Genomic DNA, 21,892 nt, shown 5'->3' on the forward strand with positions numbered 1-21,892 from the left:
AAGAATGGTGAGCCTGTGGAATGCATTACCTCAGGTCGTTGATGCCAAAACATTGAATGTTGGTTGAGGGATTAATATTAATTTAATATTAATATTAGGCAGCCTGAATTGCCTTGTTCGTTTTTGAAGAGTGCCATGGCATCTTTTACCTTTTCCTGAGAAAGCGATCTTGGTTAAAGTTCCTTCTGAAAGACCATAAGAAAGGCATCAAGTTCAATCCTCTCCCTCTGTACCACCTTGGAATACCAGCGTAGATCTGTGTTATGGTTTCACTTGTACCCACAAACTTCTGAGAGTATTAGAAACATAGAAGATAGAAGCAGGAGGAGGCCATTCAGCCCTTCAAGCCTGCTCCGCCATTCATTACGATCATGGGTGATCGTCCAACTCAATAGCCTAATCCTGCTTTCTCCACATAACCTTTGATCCCATTCGCCCCCAAGTGCTATATCCAGCCGCTTCTTGAATGCATTCAATGTTTTGGCATCAACTACTTCCTGTGGTAATGAATTCCACAGGCTCACCACTCTTTGGGTGAAGAAATGTCTCCTCACCTCTGTCCTAAATGGACTATCATGATGTGGAGATGCCGGCGTTGGACTGGGGTGAACACAGTAAGAGTTTTAACAACACCAGGTTAAAGTCCAACAGGTTTATTTGGTAGCAAATACCATTCGCTTTCAGAGCACTGCTCCTTCGTCAGATGGAGTGGAAATCTGGCAACTCCATCTGACGAAGGTAATCCGAAAACTAATGGTATTTGCTACCAAATAAACCTGTTGGACCTTAACCTGGTGTTGTTAAAACTCTTACTAAATGGACTAGCCAGAGTCCTCAGACTGTGACTCCTGGTTCTAGACTCCCCCACCATCGAGAACATCCTCCCTGCATCTACCCTGCCTGGTCCTGTTAGAATTTTATAAGTCTCTATGAGATCCCCGCTCATTCATCTGAACTCCAGCGAAAACAATCCTAACCTAGTCAATCTCTCCTCATACATTAGTCTCGCCATCTCCAGAATCAGCCTGGTAAACCTTCGCTGCACTCCCTCAAGAGCAAGAACATCCTTCCTCAGAAAAGGAGACAAGATTTCACGTTTTAAAACTTTTACAGTAACAAATGACAAAGAAAGCACTATTGACTAAACACCATGCTTTTGATATAGGCAACTTACACTTTAAATTACAGAGGTTGTATGAAGCAGTGTCCAAAAGATTAATCCATAACTTCTAGAGGTGTCAGGACAATTCTGGAGGTTGGCACTGTTTACTGCAGATGATCCTAGTTCTAACTCCGTAATAGTACCCAACTCCACCCCTGTCTCACATCATGTTTTGCTGAAACGCCAATCGTTATCTCTAGACTTAACTATTACAGCCTGGTCAACCTTCCATCTGATTTGATTAGATTTTATTTGATTTATTATTTTCACATGTATTAGTACACAGTGAAAAGTATTGTTTCTTGCGCGCTGTACAGACAAAGCATACCGTTCATAGAGAAGGAAATGAGAGAGTGCAGAATGTAATGTTACAGTCATAGCTATGGTGCAGAGAAAAATCAACTGAATGCAAGTAAGTCCATTCAAAAGTCTGATGGCAGCAGAGAAGAAACTGTTCTTGAGTTGGTTGGTATGTGACCTCAGACCTCTGTATCTTTTTCCCGAAGGAAGAAGGTGGAAGAGAGAATGTCCGGGGTGCGTGGGGTCCTTAATTATGCTGGCTGCTTTGCCGAGGCAGCGGGAAGTGTAGATGGGAGGCTGGTTTGCGTGATGGATTGGGCTACACTCATGACCTTTTGTAGGCTCTTGCGGTGGTGTCATCAGCAAACTTGAAAATCAAGCTGGAGGGGAATTTGGCCACACAGTCATAGGTGTATAAGGAGTATAGTAGGGAGCAGAGAACACAGCCTTGTGATCATGGAAGAGGTGTTGTTGCCTATCCTTACTGATTGTGAACATAGAACATGGAACAGTACAGCACAATAGAGGCCCTTCGGCCCTCGATGTTGTGCCGAGCTTTGTCCGAAACCAAGATCAAGCTATCCCACTCCCTATCATTCTGGTGTGCTCCATGTGCCTATCCAATAACCGCTTGAAAGTTCCTAAAGTGTCCGACTCCACTATCACAGCAGGCAGTCCATTCCACACCCCAACCACTCTCTGAGTAAAGAACCTACCTCGGACATCCCTCCTATATCTCCCACCATGAACCTTATAGTTATGCCCCCTAGTAACAGCTACATCCACCTGAGGAAATAGTCTCTGAACAGCCACTCTATCTATCCCCCTCATCATCTTATAAACCTCTGTTAAGTTGCCTCTCATCCTCCTCCGCTCTAAAGAGAAAAGCCTTAGCTCCCTCAACCTTTCCTCATAAGACCTACCCTCCAAACCAGGCAGCATCCTGGTAAATCTCCTCTGCACTCTCTCCAATGCTTCCACATCCTTCTTATAGTGAGGTGACCAGAACTGCACACAATATTCCAAATGTGGTCTCACCAAGGTCCTGTACAGTTGCAGCATAACCCCATGGCTCTTAATCTCAAACCCCCTGTTACTAAACGCTAACACACTATAGGCCTTCTTCACGGCTCTATGCACTTGAGTGGCAACCTTCAGAGATCTGTGGATATGAACCCCAAGATCTCTCTGTTCCTCCACATTTCTCAGAACTCTGCCGTTGACTCTGTAATCCGCATTCAAATTTGTCCTACCAAAATGAATCACCTCGCACTTATCAGGGTTAAACTCCATCTGCCATTTTTCGGCCCAGCTTTGCATCCTTTCAAAGTCACTTTGCAGCCTACCACCGCCCTCCACCTCATCCACTACGCCACCAATCTTGGTGTCGTCAGCAAATTTACTGACCCACCCTTCAGCCCCCTCCTCCAAGTCATTGATAAAAATCACAAATAGCAGAGGATCCAGCACTGATCCCTGTGGTACACTGCTGGTAACTGGTCTCCAGTCTGAAAATTTTCCATCCACCATCACCCTCTGTCTTCTATGAGATAGTAAAAAGTCTCACAACACCAGGTTAAAGTCCAGCAGGTTTATTTGGTAGCAAATACCATAAGCTTTCAGAGCGCTGCCCCTTCGTCAGATGGAGTGAAAATCTGTTCTCCAACAGTGCACAGAGACACAACATCAAGTTACAGAATACTAATTAGAATGCAAATCTCTACAGCCAGCCAGGTCTTAAAGGTACAGATAATGTGAGTGGAGGGAACATTAAACACAGGTTAAAGAGATGTGTATTGAGGCAAGACTTACCCTTCATGAATCCGTGTTGACTATCCTGGATTAAGCTGCATCTTTCCAAATGATCATAAATCCTATCCCTCAGGACCTTTTCCATTAACTTCACTGAAGTAAGACTAACCAGCCTTTAATTACCAGGGTCATTCCTATTTCCTTTCTTGAACAGGGGAAGAACATCCGCCACTCTCCAGTCCTCAGGCACTATCCCCGTGGACAGTGAGGACCCAAAGATCAAAGCCAAAGGCTCTGCAATCTCATCCCCTGCCTCCCAAAGAATCCTTGGATATATCCCATCTAGCCCAGGAGACTTATCGACCCTCAGGTTTTTCAAAATTGCTAATACATCTTCCCTCAGAACATCTACCTCCTCCAGCCTATCAGTCTGTATCACAATCTCATCCTCAAAAACATGGCCCCTCTCCTTGGTGAACACTGAAGAATAGTATTCATTCATCGCCTCTCCTATCTCTTCTGACTCCATGCCCAAGTTCCCACTACTATCCTTGACCGCCCCTAACCTCACCCTGGTCATTCTTTTATTTCTCACATAAGAGTAAAAAACCTTGGGGTTTTCCTTATTCTGACCCGCCAAGGACTTCTCATGCCCCTCCTAGCTCTCCCAAGCCCTTTTTTTTAGCTCATTCCTTGCTACCTTTTCTCATCCTTACATACGCTTCCTTTTTCCTCTTGACAAGACATTCAATCTCTTTTGTGAACAATGTTTCCTTACTCGGCCATTTCCTCACTGCCTGACGGGGACATGCTATCAAGGACACGCAGTATTTGTTCCTTGAACAAGCTCCACTTTTCATTTGTGCCTTTCTCTGACAGTTTCTGTTCCCATCTTATGCTCCCTAATTCTTGCTTAATCGCACCATAATTACCCCTCCCCCAATTATAAACCTTGCCCTGCCGTATGGCCCTATCCCTCTCCATTGCAATAATGAAAGACACCGAATTGTGGTCACTATCTCCAAAGTGCTCCCCCACAAACAAATCTAACACTTGGCCTGGTTCATTACCCAGTGCCAAGTCCAATGTGGCCCCACCTCTTGTTGGCCTATCCACTTATTGTGTCAGGAAATCCTCCTGAACACACTGTACAAAAACTGCCGCATCTGAACTATTCGACCTATAATGGTTCCAATCAATATTTGGAAAGTTAAAGTCACCCATGACAACTACCCCGTGACCTCCACACCTAGCCATAATCTGCTTTGCAATTTCTTCCTCCACATCTCTATTACTATTTGGGGGCCTATAGAAAACTCCTAACAATGTGACCGCTCCTTTCCTATTTCTAACTTCAGCCCATATTACCTCAGTAGGCAGATCCCCCTCGAACTGCTTTTCTGCAGCCGTTAAACTATCCTTGATTAACAATGCTACTCCTCCACCTCTTTTACCACCTTCCCTACTCTTACTGAAACATCTATACCCCGGAACTTCCAACAACCATTCCTGTCCCTGGTCTAACCATGTCTCCGTAATGGCCACAACATCGTAGTCCCAAGTACCAATCCACACTCCAAGTTCACCTACCTTATTCCGGATGCTCCTTGCATTGAAGTAGACACATTTCAACCCACCTTCCTGTCTGCCGGTACACTCCTGCGACCTTGATACCCTCCTCAGTACCTCACTACACTCAACACTGGCTTCTGGACGACAGCTCGTTTTCCCATCCCCCTGACAAATTAGTTTAAACCCCCCCGAAGAGCCGTAGCAAATTTCCCTCCCAGGGTATTGGTGCCCCTCTGGTTCAGGTGCAAACCGTCCTGTTTGTACAGGTCCCACCTTCCCCAGAATGTGCTCCAATTATCCATGTAACTGAAACCCTCCCTCCTACACCATCCCTGCAGCCACGTGTTTATCTGCACTCTCTCCCTGTTCCTCAACTCGCTAGCACGTGGCACTGGCAACAACCAGAGATGACAACATGGTTTGTCCTTGCTCTCAGTTTCTACCCTAGCTTCCTAAATTCCTGTTTTAAATCCCCGTCCCTTCTCTTACCTATGTCGTTGGTACCGATGTGTACCACGACTTGTGACTGTTCCCCCTTCCCCTTAAGGATCCTGAAAACACGATCCGAGACGTCACAGACCCTGGCACCCGGGAGGCAACATACCATCCGTGAGTCTCTTTCGCTGCCACAGAACCTCCTATCTATCCCTCTAACTATCGAGTCCCCAATAACTATTGCTCTCCTGCTCTCCCCCCTTCCCTTCTGAGCCACAGGGACGGACTCAGTGCTGGAGATCCGGTCACCGTGGCCCCCTCAACAGTATCCAAAGCAGTATACTTGTTGCCGAGGGGAACGACCACGGGGACTCCCTGTACTGACTGCTTCCCCCCAGCCCCTCTCACCGTCACCCATCTATCTTCATTCTTCGGAGTAACTACATCCCCAAAGTTTCTATCTATGACCACCTCTGCCTCCCGAATGATCCGAAGTTCATCCAGCTCCAGCTCCAGTTCCCTAACGCGGTTTTTGAGGAGCTGGAGATGGGTGCACTTCCCACAGGTGAAATCAGCAGGGACACTGACCCTCACCTCAAACATTCTGCAGGAGGAACAGAGCACTACCTTCCCTGCCATCCTCTCTCGGTAACTTGCGGATAAAACAAGATTGTGGTCTGTGAGTTAGGAAGTTCAGGACCCAGTCGCAGAGGGAGGAGCCGAGTCCCAGGCCAACGAGTTTGGAGATGCGTTTCGTGGGAATAATGGTGTTGAAGGCTGAGCTGTAGTCAAAGACATAGGTGTCTTTGTTATCCAGGTGTTCCAGGATTGACTGCAGGGTCAGTGAGATGGTGTCTGCTGTAGACCTGTTGCGGTGGTAGGCAAACTGTAGTGGATCCAGGCAGTCCAGGAGGCTGGAATTCATTCATGCCATGACTAACCTTTCGAAGCACTTCATAAAGATGGATGTTAGAGCCACCGGATTATGGTCATTAAGGCTTTGGCTTTGTTTGGTACCGAGATGATGGTTGTCTTCTTGAAGCAGATAAGGACCTCAGATTGTTGTAAAGAGAGGTTGAAGATGTCTCCGCATACCCCTAGCAGCTGACCTGTGCAGGATCTGGGTGCTCGTCCGGGTACCCCATCCAGGCCATTCGCTTTCCGTGGGTTGACCTTCGAGAAAGCTGCTCTGACATCTGCAATGGTGACCTCAGATACAGGTTCATCCAGGGCTTCCAGGGTGGAGGGCGTGCTCTCGCTGACTTCTTGCTCATAACGGGCATAGAATGCATTGAGCTCATCATGGAGGGATGCATTGGAGCTGGCGATTTTACATGCCTTCATCTTGTAGCCTGTTACGTATTGCAAACCTTGCCATAGTCGACAGGGGTCCGTGTGGCTAACCTGGGACTCTAGCTTGGTCCGGTGCTGTCTTTTGACATCTTTGGCATCTATCTGACACACTCTAGAAACTTGAGCTCATCCAAATTTCTGCTACCCATACTCTAAATCAAACCACATCTCCTTAACCCATGACCTTTCTGCTCATTGACTTACATGGGGTCCTAATCCACCAATGCCTTACTTTTATCTCTGTAACCTCTTCTAACCCTATAACCCGCATCTCTCTAATTATGGCCCATTGCATTTCCTGGATTCTAAACACTCCACCATTGGCAGCTATGCCTTCAGCTGGGCCCCAAATGCTGGAATACTTTCCTGAATCTTGTTAACATATCTTCCCTCCTTTAGGGGCGGCACGATGGCACAGTGGTTGGCAATGCTGCCTCACAGCGCCAGGGACCCGGGTTAGATTCCCGGTTTGGGTCACTGTCTGTGCGGAGTCTGTATGTTCTCCCCGTGCCTGCGTGGGTTTCCTCCGGGTGCTCCGGTTTCCTCCCACAGTCCGAAAGACGTGCTGTTTAGGTGCATTGGCCATGCTAAATTCTCCCTTAGTGTACCTGAAAAGGTGCCGGGGTGTGGCGACTAGGGGATTTTCACAGTAACTTCATTGCAGTGTTAATGTCAGCCTACTTATGCTACTAATAAATAAACTTAATGCCCACCATTTTAACCAAGCTTTTGGTTACCTGTCCTAATGTTTTCTTAAGTATCTTGGTGTCAAATTCTGTTCAATCACACTCCTGTGAAATATCTTAGAATCCCTACAGTGCAGAAGGAGGCCATTCAGTCCATCGAGTCCGTACCGACAATAATCCCACCCAGGTCCCATCCCTCCAACCCCACACATTTACTCGCTAATCCCTCTAACTACACATCTCAGGACACTAAGGGTCAATTTTAGCATGGCCAATGAACCTAACCCGCACATCTTTGGACTGTGGGACGAAACTGGAGCACCCGGAGAAAACGCACGCAGACACAGAGATCACGTACAGACTCCTCACAGACAGTGACCCAAGCAGGAAATCGGATCCAAGTCTCTGGAGCTGTGCGGCAACAGGGCTAATCACTGTGCCACCGTGCCGCCCCTTGGAACATTTTACCATGTGAATAGTGCTTTAAGAATACAGGATGTTGTTATTGTGTTTGACTCTAATTCCCTGCATTTTCCAAGTCCAATAATGAACTCAAGGATGGCCTGCAACCTTTGGGATGTTTCCAAGAAAGGACGAAGAGAGCATGAAAGAAAATTAAAAATTGTTGAGAAAATAACAGTCAAATCTTTTAGATCTCAGTTACACAATGCATATGTGTCATCAACCATTTCCTCTGCGTCTCCTACACTCTCTCCTACTCCATACGCATCCTACCCACAGTGCTTATTTAATCTATCAGCGCTTTCCACCAACCTCTGCATACTTGATGCAAATTTTCTTTTTATCTCAGTCTCGTTAATCCGTAATCTTAAAATCACTAAAATCCTCTCTAAATTATCGGTGTGCCTTAACTCTAAGGCCAGGATTTTCCAGCCCCACCGCTGATCGGATCTGACTCTATAGTTAAGAAAGCCCACCAACGCCTCTACTTTCTCAGTAGACTAAGGAAATTTGGCATGTCCGCGATGACTCTCACCAATTTTTACAGATGCACCATAGAAAGTATCCTTTCTGGTTGTATCACAGCTTGCTATGACTCCTGCTCTGTCCAAGACCGTAAGAAGCTACAAAGGGTCGTGAATGAAGCCCAGTCCATCACGCAAACCAGCCTCCCACCCATTGACTCTGTCTACCCTTCCCGTTGCCTCGGAAAAGCAGCCAGCATAATCAAGGACCTCACACACCCCAGACATTCTCTCTTCCACCTTCTTCCATCAAGAAAAAGATACAAAAGACTGAGATCACGTACCAACCGACTCAAGAACAGCTTCTTCCCTGACTTTTGAATGGACCTACCTTGCATTAAGTTGATCTTTCTCTGCACCCTAGCTGTGACTGTAACATTACATTCTTCACCCTCTCCTTTCCTTCTCTATGAACAGTATGCTTTGTCTGTATAGCGCGCACCCCCCCCCCACCCACCCCCCACCCCCACCCCCACCCCCCCCCCACCCCCCCCCACCCCCCCCCACCCCCCCACCCCCCCCCCCACCTCCCCCCCACCCCCCCCACCCCCCCCCCACCTCCCCCCCACCCCCCCCCACCCCACCCCCCCCCCACACCACCCCCCCCCCCACACCCCCCCCCCACCCCCCCCCCCCACCCCCCCCCCACCCCCACCCGCCCCCCCCACCCCCCCCCCACACCCCCCCCACCCCCCCCAACCCCCCCCCACACCCCCCCCAACCCCCCCCCCACACCCCCCCCCCACCCCCACCCGCCCCCCCCACCCCCCCACCCGCCCCCCCCACCCCCCCCCACCCCCCCACCCCCCCCACCCGCCCCCCCCACCCCCCCCCACCCCCCCCCAACCCCCCCCCAACCCCCCCCCCACCCCCCCCCACCCCCCCCCACCCCCCCCCCCACCCCCCCCCACCCCCCCCCACCCCCCCCCCCACCCCCCCCCACCCCCCCCCCACCCCCCCCCCCCAACCCCCCCCCCAACCCCCCCCCCACCCCCCCCCCACCCCCCCCCCCCACCACCACCCCCCCCCCACCACCACCCCCCCCCCACCACCACCCCCCCCCCACCACCACCCCCCCCCAACCCCCCCCAACCCCCCACCCCCAGCCCCCCCGCCACCATAGAGTCCCTACAGTGCAGAAAGAGGCCATTTGGCCCATTGAGCGTGCACCGCCAACAATCCAACCCAGTCCCTATCCCCCAAACACCACGCACTTACCCTGCTAGTCCCCCTGACACTTAGGGGCAATTTTAGCATGACCAATCCATCTAACCTGCACATCTTTGGAGTGTGGGAGGAAACTGGAGCGCCCGGAGGAAACCCCTCGCAGACACGGGGAGAATGCACAAACTTCACACAGACACCCACCAAGGCCAGAATTGAACCTGGATCCCTGGCGCTGTGAGGCAGCAGTGCTAACCACTGTGCCAACATTCTGCCCAGATGGTGGAGCCAGAAAATCTTGGCCTCAGTCAAAAGTTTGGAATGCGAATACTTACAACTAATCAAGTCTTTAAGAAACAAAACAATGTGAGTGGAGAGAGCATCAAGACAGGCTAAAAAGATGTGTGAGTCGCTGAGCAGAAACTGATAACCAAGTTCCGCACACACGAGGACGGCCTCAACCGGGATATTGGGTTCATGGCACACTATTTGTAACCCCCACAGAGTTTCACTGGCTGTCTTGTCTGGAGACAATACACATCTTTTTAGCCTGTCTTGATGCTCTCTCCACTCACATTGTTTTGTTTCTTAAAGACTTGATTAGTTGTAAGTATTCGCATTCCAACCATTATTCATGTAAATTGAGGTTGTGTCTTTATATGCTCTGTTTGTGAACATAATTCCCACTCACCTGAAGAAGGGGCTTGAAGCTCCGAAAGCTTGTGTGGCTTTTGCTACCAAATAAACCTGTTGGACTTTAACCTGGTGTTGTTAAACTTCTTACTGTGTTTACCCCAGTCCAACGCCGGCATCTCCACATCATGTTAGGCTATCTCAGAGGATGTCTAAGAGTCAACCACATTGATGTCCAGCTGAAGCCACAAGCAAGCCAGATGGCCAGCATGTTTTCTTTATTAAAGGACATTAGTCAACCAGTTGGGTTTTTGAAACAATCAACAGTTTCATTCTCACTTCTGGCTGACCTAAGCTGCTTGGAACAATAGGACATTGAGAAGGTCGTTTGATCCCTCGAGACTCTTCCATTGTTTAGCAAAATCATGGCTGTCCTTTTACCTCAACAACCCTCACACTATTCCCATAAGCAAAAATCTAAGTATCTCTTTTTTAAAGTTTATTTATTAGTGTCACAAGTAAGTTTACATTAGCACTGCAATGAAGTTGCTGTGAAAATCCCCTAGTCACCACACTCCAGCGCCTGTTCGGGTACCCTCAGGGAGAATTTAGCATGGCCAATGCACCTAACCAGCACATCTTTCGGACTGTGGGAGGAAATCGGAGCACCCAGAGGAAACCCACGCAGACAAGGGGAGAACGTGCAGATTCTGCGCAGACAGTGACCCAAGCTGGGAATCGAACCCGGATCCCTGGCACTGTGAGGCAGCAGTGCTAACAACTATGCCATCGTGCCACCCGAAAACAATGATGCAGATGCAGTGTTTCAGGCCATGCAGGATTGCAGGTCTAACTGGATTTCAGCTTGGGCAGTTTGGGCCAAGCCAGGTCGAGTGAGGTCAAGGGTCAAGGAATAGACCGGAAAGCGACAAAATGCATAACCAGTCCGGCGCCACACCGTGCCAATGCGGCACTGAGTTACATTGTCCAGTTAAGTTAGATGTTTTAGTTTCACTCATTTAAAATTTACACACGGCATATTCTAAAAACCCTACATTTTGGGCAACTGTGGTTTTTGCAAGGCTGGATTTGGCAGACCGTGCCTGTGGCTGATGTTCCACAGGAAGCTTTGTTGCGAGTTCTGTTCTTCACAATTTCCACTACAATTTGAACTCGGGAATCCAGGGTACCATTTCAAAATTTGTAGACAGCACCAAATCAGAGGGGGGAGTTAGGACAAAGGAAGGACATGGCAAAATGCAAGAAGCCGTGCATAAACTTGTAGAATGTATATTTAGCTAACCAATTAATTTCAATATCGATAAGCGAGCACTTTGATAGGAGGAAGAAGGTGAGCAAATATAATAAGAAGAATCTAAATGGGAATAAGGAGCAGAGAGAACGAGAGACACCAACACACAAATCACTAAAAGTAGCTACACAGGTTAATAACAAGCACGGGAGTTCATTTTGGGAGGACTAGAATTGGAATGCAAGGGAGCCATGTTAAACTTGCACAGAATCTTCGTTAGACCGCAGTTGGAGTACTGAACACAGTTCAGGTCTTCGTATTTTAAAAAGGATTGAGACGCATTGGAGAAGGTTCTAAAGGGGTTCTTAAGGATTGAGAGATTACAATCGCGAGGAAAACTGGTGCTCTTTTTTCAAAGAATATGGGGGGGTGGGGATATTGTCGGGGGGGTTGCTTTGGGGACACCTCATAGATGTTTTCAAATTTGAAAGAGTTTAACAAAGCTTCAGCTCTGAAGAGAGGGCGGTTAGGCTGGGGTTGTTTTCCTTACAGCAGAGAAGGCTGAGGGGGGGACATGGTTGAGGTGGACAAAATTGAGGGACGTAGATAGGGTAGATAGGAAGGAACATTTCCCCTTAGTAGAGGGGTCAATAACCAGAGGGCTTGGATTTACGGTAAAGGGCAGGAGATTTAAAGGGGGTTTGAGGAAAAACTTGTTCACCCAGAGGGTGGTGGGAATCTGGAATTCACTGCCTGAAATGGTGATGTGGGAAATTTATAACAAATCAATATATGGTTTTTAGACATTTAGACACTGACAGGATTAGTAGCAAAGGGTTAAATGATTCTTAAAACAAGATTGCAAGCTAACGAGAGAATAGGCGCAAATTTTGAATATGGGAAGTTTGAAAACTGTATCAGATGCAAGGCAGACTCTAAGGGAAACAATCCAAAGAAAAGATCAAAGAACAAAGAACAATACAGCACAGGAACAGGCCTTTCGGCCCTCCAAGCCTGCACCGATCATGTGTTCCTAACTAGACCATCCGTTTGTATCCCTCTATTCCCAGTCTGTTCATGTGGCTATCTGGATAAGTCTTAAATCCGAGCGTGTCTGCCTCAACCACCTTGCTTGGTAGTGCATTCCAGGCCCCCAACACCCTCTGTGTAAAATACATCCCCCACATATCTGTATTGAACCTTGCCCCCCTTACCTTGAACTTGTGACCCCTTGTGTTTGTCATTTCTGACCTGGGAACATGCTTCCAACTGTTCACCCTATCTATGCCCTTCATGATTTTATAAACTTCTATTAGGTCGCCCCTCAACCTCCGTCTTTCCAGGGAGAACAACCCTAGTTTATTCAATCTCTCCTCATAGCTAATACCCTCCATACCAGGCAACATCCTGGTAAACCTTTGAACCAGTAGAATAAATGAACATTGAAGGGAGTGAGCCTGGTGATAAGTTAGACATTAATAGCTATTCGAAAGCCCACAACACTGTTTTCTGAGCCTCAGACAATTCTAACATAAGAAAATGTGCTGTAAGCAAGTTTCCTTAATACAATGATGCTCTTTAAGGTAAAGAAATGAGCAATCAAAACAAGTTACTGCCTGGAATCAAACTGACCGTTTGATTTTTGTTTCAAAGATGTTATTATGTTATAGAATTCAGTAAGAAAGAAACTCCAGAGGATCGGAAGAAGGTTATGCATTATGTACCAAGGCCTCTCACCGGAAAAGGGGTAAGACAAGTATGGAAGGCTTTTTAATTATTGCAGGAATTTTGTGGAAGATTATGCAGTGTTTGCAAAACTCTTACAGGATCTGATCAAAGGAGGGAAAGCCAGTAGTGAGAGAACAGAATGGGGAGAGAAAGAAGTGCAGGCATTTTCCGATTTAAAGCAAGCCATGTTAATAGGGATGTTTTGCTACAACTGTATAGGGCATTAGTGAGGCCACACCTGGAGTATTGTGTGCAGTTTTGGTGTCCTTATCTGAGGGAGGATGTCCTTGCTTTAGAGGGAGTACAGCGAAGGTTTACCAGGCTGATTCCTGGGATGGCAGGTCTGTCATATGAGGAGAGACGAAGTCAGTTAGGATTATATTCAATGGAGTTTAGAAGAGTGAGCGGGGATCTCATAGAAACTTATAAAATTCTAACAGGGTTAGATTGGGTAGACTCAGGAAGAATGTTCCAGATGGTGGGGGAGTCCAGACCTAGGGGTCATAGTTTGAGGATAAGGGAGTTCCTCTTTGAGAACTGAAGTGAGGAGAAATTTCTTCACCCAGAGGGTGGTGAACATGTGGAATTCACTCCCACAGAAAGTAGTTGAGGCCAAAACATTGTCTAATTTCAAGAAAAATTAGATATAGCTCTTGGGGCTAAAGGGATCAAGAGATATGGGAGGAAGGGTGGATCAGGATATTGAATTCAATGATCAACCATGATGAAGATGAATGGCGGAGCAGGCTCGAAGGGCCAAATGGCCTACTCCTGCTTCTAGTTTCTATGTTGCTATTTAAAAGCTCCTACATTAGGATTACCAGATCTTACTGAACCGTCTCACATTTTTTGTTAGGAAATTGATGTAACGCAAGCTGCAGTGGCAACTCAACAACATGGAGACAGGTTTCGACCAGTGGGGTCCTCCACCCAATTAGATTCGGTTGCCAGGGGTATACATCGATGTGTGAGAGTACTTGCATGTGCCTCATAGGCAGTAAGAGTTTCAGAACCACTCACCCTGATGGGAAAAAATAATTCTCCACAGTCCACACACAATCGTCCAACTTTTAGAAGCAGGGAGATTAAAAAGAGTTTCTAATGGAAGATGTTTGAAATGGGAAGCAAATTTTTTGCCAGGAGACAAACATGTAGAAATCAGCAGAGATGTAAGGGAAAATCCTGCAGGAGGATTGACAGTGCAAGGAACAGAGCTTGAATGTGTAGCAGAAGTGAATGAAAGAGAAAGTGAAGGTTTAGCAGAAGAATCACTCACAGACAAAGGGGTAATTAATCGAATCCTTTAGAAGCAGCTGTAATCAAAGAGCAAGCACCTAAGTGTGGTACAGTGACACCAGGGAGCTGGGTTCAATTCCTGGCTTGGGTCACTGTCTGTCTGGAGTCTGCACGTTCTCCCCGTGTCTGCATGGGTTTCCTCTGGATGCTCCGGTTTCCTCTCACAGCCCAAAAGACATGGTGATTAGGTGCATTGGCCTTGCTCAATTCTCCCTCAGTGTACCTGAACAGGCGCCGGAGTGTGGTAACGAGCGAATTTTCACAGTAACTTCATTGCAGCGATACTGTAAGCCTACTTGTGACTAATAAATAAACTTTAACGTTAAGAAGATTGAGAGTTCGACGCAAAAAAGAAACAGTCAAGCAGACAAAATCACTAAAGAATTGTTAGAACAGAATTTGGAAGGGGCACAAACAGCAGGTGTAGCAGCATTACCAGTCAGTGATGTTACAGATGTTGATGTGAAGCAGATTCAAGTGCAAGCATCAGAGGAAGAGAAACAGCAATAGGAACAGCAAGCGGGGGCAGAAAGGTCAAGATGGAGAAGGGAAAATAATAAGACCAGAAGCAGTACAGCAAACCTTGTTGGAAGTATACTATGGATTAGCTCACACAGGACAAGACAAAATGATCAGTCTACTTGGAAATTATTGGTGATGGAGAAGAATAGAGGAAGATATACCAAGGTTCTATCAAAAATGTTGACAATGTGCCCAAGTAGAACCAGGTCGTCACTATAGGGTTAAGATGGGGAACCAGCCAAGACTGAAAGGACCAATGGGAATATTTACAGATGGATTTCACAGGACCACTGCCGAGAGTGAAAGGGAAGACCTATTGTTTAATAATTATTGAGCAATCTATTCGATGGGTTGAAGCATTTCCATGAAAGGATGCCACAGCTAAAACTGTAGCTTTGATATTGGCGAATTAGATAATACCTAGGTGAGGAATGCCTCTTCAGTTAGACTCAGATCAGAGAACTCATTTCATAGGAAGAGTCTTAAGAAAAGTCTGCTAAATGTTAGGGATAAAACAAAGATTTCAAATACCATATCACCCACAGAGCTCAGGAATGGTAGAACGAATGGATCGCACACTGAAGAATAGTTTCGCCAAGGCCACTTTAGAGGAAGGAAACAATTGGGTACAGGTTTTGCCTGCAATATTATTGAGACAGAGAGCTACTCCATCCCGAGGAACAGGATTAATCCCCTTTTGAACAAATGACTGGTAGAGCAATGCACTTTCCAGAGGATGTAATAACAGGGGGAGGGGATCTTGAGATTGGCAGAGAAACGGTGTTTCAGTGTATGAGAGATTTAATAGATCATTTACATTCTCTCAAAAAAACAGGTGATCACTCAACAGCAACACAGAGATTGGATGAAATTGGCAGGGGAAAACACTCCTAAATTACCTGAACCAGGGGATAAGGTAATGGTAAAACTCATGAATGACAAACAATTGAGATTGAGTCTGTGAAGTCGGCTTTGGAACAGGTTGCCAATAACAGAGCTTCAGCCCTCACTGAAATCAGTGATGAGATGGTTGCAATGCGCACGGTGGTGCTTAGAATCGAATGGCACTAGACTTCATTTTGACAGCTCAGAGTGGAACATGTGCCTTGATTGGATCGAAGTGTTGTATATATATACCTGACACCTCAGAGAACATAACCAATTTGGCCACACACATTCGAAGAGCATGAACTGCAGAGCATGAACTCTCCCCTCCACCCCATTTCCATTTATTTTGTTTCATTTCATCTCATTCTCCATTTTATTGCTCTCCCCCCTCCCCAACCCCCCACCCCGAACCCCTCCTTCTTCAGGCCAACTGCCACATTCCTCAGGCAGTCCTTTACCAAACTGTACCTTTGTTTTGCCATTAACGCATTCTGATCACTTAATGGACACTTTCAGCACCTTCTGCATGCTCATTTACATTCCCTTTGTCCCATTCCACCACCTCTCCCTACCCTCAGAGTATAAATCTCTGCTAACTCGCTTTCCTCTCAGTTCTGACGAAGGGTCATCTAGGCTCAAAACATTGGCTCTATTCTCTCTCCACAGATGCTGTCAGACCTGCCGAGATTTTCCACCATTTTTCTGTTTTAGTTTCAGATTCCAGCAGTATTTTGCCTTTATCGTGGTGATGGAGGAGTCTGGTACAAAGTTTGCAAGGTATGATTTGTTCAGGACTGGGGCAGGCTGATGCTTGACTAATCTGTGGGAGAGTTCTCCCAGTTTTGGAACAAGTCCTCAGTTACCGAGCAGGATGTTTTTACACAGGCGATTGAACTGGGTTCCGCTGCCTAAACTGATGTCCAGTTTTATTCTTAGTCAACTTTACTGCAGTGGTTCAATACTGCTGACTAGCTTGCGAGGCCATTTCAGAGTCAACCATGTTTCTGTGGGTCGGGAGTGATATGTAGGCCAGGCTGAATCACAGAATCATAGAATCCCTACAGTGCAGAAGGAGGCCATTCGACCCATCAAGCCTGCACCGACAACAATCCCACCCAGGCCTATCCCTGTAACCCCACGTATTTACCCTGATAAACCCCCTGACACTAAGGACAAATTAGCATGGCCAATCAACCTAACCAGCACATCTTTGGAGTGTGGGAGGAAACCGGAGCACCCGGAGGAAACCCACGCAGACACGGGGAGAACCTGCAGACTCCACACAGACAGTGACCCAAGTCAGGAATCAAACCCGGGTCCCTGGCGCTGTGGGGCAACAGTGCTAACCACTGTACCACTGTGCCACTGGGCAAGAATGGCAGATTTCCTCCTCTAATGACACAGTAAGAAGTCTCACAACACCAGGTTAAAGTCCAACAGGTTTATTTGGTAGCACGAGCTTTCGGAGTGCTGCTCCACTCACCTGACGATGGGGCAGCACTCCGAAAGCTCGTGCTACCAAATAAACCTGTTGGACTTTAACGTGGTATTGTGAGACTTCTTACTGTGCCCACCCCAGTCCAACGCTGGCATCTCCATGTCATGGCTACCACCGTCTCCTCTAAGGAGGCATTAGTGAACCAGATGGGTTCGGTGACAAATCACCAGGGTCATCTTATTCCAGATTTTTAATTAAATCAGTTGACTTAAATTCCGTCAGCTGACGGAGTGGGATTTGAACTCACACTTATAGAGCAGCTCAGGTCTCTGGATCATCATTACCAATATCCTACTATTCCCAAGACAGGTTAATGTAAACAGGCCACTGAAGGGGAAGCTATTCAGTCACTTTAACCCAACGGCACAGTAATTCAACATCTGCAACAGGAAGATACACACGTCAACTTTTCTGAGCCTCACTCTAGGATCAGAATGCTGAAAATGGGAAGTAAAAGTAAGATGTGATGCAAATACAAAATAAAAGTTCTGGCTGAGGGCTATGCCCCCCACAAAACCTCAACCTATTTCTCTCTCTCCCTTAGCTGCCATTTCCAGTAATCTTTTATTATTTTTATTTTTTTTATTTTGGATTAGGACTGCTTCCCATTAATTAGAATCCACCCATTAAAATTCCACGAGGGCAATAATGCAAAGGGGGCACAAATTCGAATTGAGGAACCGATTCTTGCTTTAACAGTCCATTGTTAATAACCTCACAGCCCTGTTACCTCAGCTGCCACCTCAGAAATGATTCAGAAAGGATGATTCGCGAGAATTCCCTGCAGAAAGTGTGCCTTTACAGAAACATTCATGCAGTCGGTCAGACAAACTGGGGTGAGGTAGAATGTGGAGTCTGCGATTGAGTATCATTTTCAATAAGTCCTGATATTAATAAGCACCTATAGGTTTGCGCACAGGCACACAATATACACACAACATGCACATATATTTAATACTTACATACTACACACACACATATACACGTAACACACATACATATACGCACATGCATATACGCACAATACAACAATACACCATAAACATACATGTACACATACTATAAACACATATATTTACACTTACCTACCACACACATATATACAGACACACGATACAAACATACACCATACACATACATGTACACGCACAATACACACATATATAGGGGAATCTCACAGTAACTTCATTGCCGTGTTAATGTAAGCCTTATTTGTGACTAATAAATAAACTTTAAAAAAACTTTAAAACTTTACTTACACTTACATACTACCATACATGCGTACACACAGACACACCTATATGCACACACAATACAAACATACACTATACACATGTATATACACATATAACGCACAGATATTTAACTTAAATACTACACACATACACACATATATACACACATATACACAATTCACCATACGTGCACACACATACATGTACACATACAACACACATGTGTGCACCATACGCACACATACATATGCACAGACACATACTTACATACATAGACACATACATACACACACACATATGTACATAGACACACATACACACATACTTACGTATACACACATTGACACACAATATACACACTTACACAGACAATGTAACCATACGTACACATACAAACACACATGCACACATATGTACATAGACACACACATATTTACATACACATAAAGACACACAATACACACAGAGATATGCACACAGGCACACACAACGTACATACATACACACGTACATATTTACACATATACACAATGGTCAGATCGGTGTCAGCAAAGTTTTCACAATTAGCACACGAGTTTGAGCGACATAGATACATTTCCAGGACAGGATTGATCCTGTGATGAAATGAAACGACTTACCGCTGGTGAGTTTCAATTCCGCTCCTCTCTGAGTTCCTGTGCGGCAGGATTAGGTTCAGTCTCTGCCCAACGGTGAAAGAACGGAGTCAGGAGACAGGGGCTGGAGGGAGGGGCGGGGGGGGGGGGGATTCTGGAGCCCAGCATCAGCTGCGAACTCCCTGAGGAAGCCCCCACTCACTCAGAGCCCCCCTTGCGCTCTGAGCCCCACGGACATCACTTGTTCATGGGTTCACATCCACATGGGTTCCGCGGCTTTACAGGGCAATGTGTGAGAAGCTAGGGGCAACACTCAGTGCCCAGGAGGTGAGGGGGTGAGCTGCCAATCTGGAGCTGTGCCCTGCCACTGTTAACTGGAGTGTGGGCTGGACCGCAGATGAAGCTCAGTGATGGGGCGATGCCCAGAGCCAGTGATAGACGGCGTTCTGCATCGCTTAGTACACACACACCAAGCTTTAGGCTTTGGACACGTCAAGTTGATTAATAAAAAAAAAACCCCAGAAAGACCCCCTTGTTCTTCATGCACTGGGGGAGCTCGGGCTGTCTCACTGCTCACAGTCAGGGTGAGATCCGTCCATCTCCACGCCTTACACAGCCCAGCATTACATTACAGGGACAATTCGCACCACTGACTAATGTTCAGGATTGAACATGCACTCGGTAAAGCGATGAGTAACTGGGCTTGGGTCCTCTCTGCCAGTAACTTCCCTTGTTCTCCTCTGCAGATGCTTTTGGCTGCAAAATCCCCTTTCGGTTACATGTTTGCTCCTCCCAGGGACATCGCCAGCCCCTCCCTCAGTGCCAACACATAGTGCCCAAAAGACTGCACCTCTGACAGTGCAGCACTCCCGAGACATGGGGATGCCAACACAGAGTGGCAGTGGCATAGTTCGAATTGATTTGATTTGATTCGATTTATTATTGTCACATGTATTGAGTGGGATTTTACGGCCTTGCTCGACCCGAGACCAGAAAATCCCGCCCGAGGTCAACGGATATTTCCATTGTCCGCCCCTCGCCCACTCCCATTCCGTGGCAGGCAAAGTAGTGATTGTTTCTTGCGCGTTATAGAGACAAAGCATGCCGTACAAAGAGAAGGAAAGGAGAGGGTGAAGAATGTAATGCACAGTGGTATTGTCACTGGGCTAGTAATCCAGAGAGCCAGGGTAATGCTCTGGGGACCCAGAGTTCGAATCCCACCATGGCAGATGGTAAAATTTGAATTCAATAAAAATCAGGAATTAAAAATCTAATGATGAACGTGAAACCATTGTCGATTATCATAAAAACCCATCTGGTTCGCTGATATCCTTTAGGGAAGGGAATCTGCCATCCTTACCTGGTCTGGCCTACATGTGACTCCAGAGCCACAGCAATGTTGTTGACTCTCAACTTCCCTCGGGCAACTAGGGATGGGCAATAAATGCTGGCCAGACAGCTACGCCCATGTCCCATGAATGAATAAACAAAATAAGCTCAGGGGTAAAGTAAAATATTTTAGCAGAAGGGGCAGTTGGAATCTGAAACTCAAAGAACAAATAACAAAGAACAGTACAGCACAGGAACAGGCCCTTTGGCCCTCCAAGCCTGCACCGGTCACGTTTATCTGTCTAAACCAACCGTTTATATCCCTCTATTCCCCATTTGTTCAAATGAATATCAAGATATGTCTTAAATGTCGCTAACATATCTGCCTCAACCACCTCCCTTGGCAGTGCATTCCAGGCCCCCACCACCCTCTGTGTAAAAAACTTCCCCCGCACATCTCCACTGAACCTTTCCCCCCTTACCTTGAACTCGTGCCCCCTTGTAATTGTCAAAACTCATTGGCACAAATGTCTTTAGAAGGAGGGCCAATTGAAATATTCAGGACCACGAATGGCCTTTTTGGTTTGGTGAAGATATCAAGCAATAAGGGTAGAAGGCAGCTAATCGAGATTTTTTTCAGATCAGCCCTGATCTAAAGTTTAAAGTTTTTATTTATTAATCACAAGTAAGGCTTGCATTAACACTGCAATGAAGTTACTGTGTAATTCCCCTACTCGCCACAGTCCAGCGCCTGTTCGTGTCAATGCACCTTACCAGCACATCTTTCAGAATGTGGGAGGAAATCGGAGCACCCGGAGGAAACCTGTGCAGACATGGAGAGAACGTGCAAGCTCCACACAGACAGTGACCCAATCCCGGAATCAAACCTAGATTCCTGGTGCTGTGAAGCAGCTGTGCTAACCACTGTGCAACCATGCCGTGATCTAATTGAATGACAGAATAGGCTCGAGGAGCTGAATCACCTAGTTGTGTTCTTGTGTTCTGCATAAAGTCAGGATATTACTGGAATAATGGAACACTGGAATATTCACCAAGAGGCAGGTCTGGGCACCAGCCTGGTTTCCCATTCATGATAGCTCTCCAGCAATTCCCACTAGGAATGTTTCACTAGACTGTTTCATTCCACCAGGGTTTAGAGTAGCTCCCCACTTTCGGGGAACTCAAGGCCCAACTCTGCTAGAGTGACGGGGGGGGGGGACAATCGAGGCCCCTCAGAGGGTCAGGCGCGGGGGGGTGGTGCCCCCTGGGCATTTGCACCTTGGCAGTGCCAGCCTGTGCCCCCTGGCACGGCTCAGGGGCAAGGTGTCAATGCCTAGGGGGCACTTTAGCACTGCCCATCGGGCATGGGGCAGTGCTCAGGGGGTGAGGCCTATGGGGGTGGGGCCTGGGGAGGGGCCTGCTGGGCCAGGGCCTGGTGGGCCAATCGATGGGGGTGGGGGTTCCGCAACTACTCTGTATAGGGATCA

General features: G+C 47.0%; 1 protein-coding gene across 1 annotated transcript in view; it reads right to left on the bottom strand.

The window, feature by feature from the left end:
* The window catches only part of LOC144499886 (S-geranylgeranyl-glutathione receptor P2RY8-like), a 50,842-nt gene extending 31,683 nt beyond the window's left edge, over positions 1 to 19,159 (bottom strand). The window contains exon 1 of the mRNA XM_078222520.1: positions 19,101 to 19,159. The gene's annotated coding sequence lies outside the window, so the exon portion shown is untranslated. The remainder of the gene's footprint in view (positions 1 to 19,100) is intronic.
* Positions 19,160 to 21,892: the final 2,733 nt, after the last annotated feature.

Source organism: Mustelus asterias, chromosome 10, assembly GCF_964213995.1.
Source record: "Mustelus asterias chromosome 10, sMusAst1.hap1.1, whole genome shotgun sequence".
NCBI lineage: Eukaryota > Metazoa > Chordata > Chondrichthyes > Carcharhiniformes > Triakidae > Mustelus > Mustelus asterias.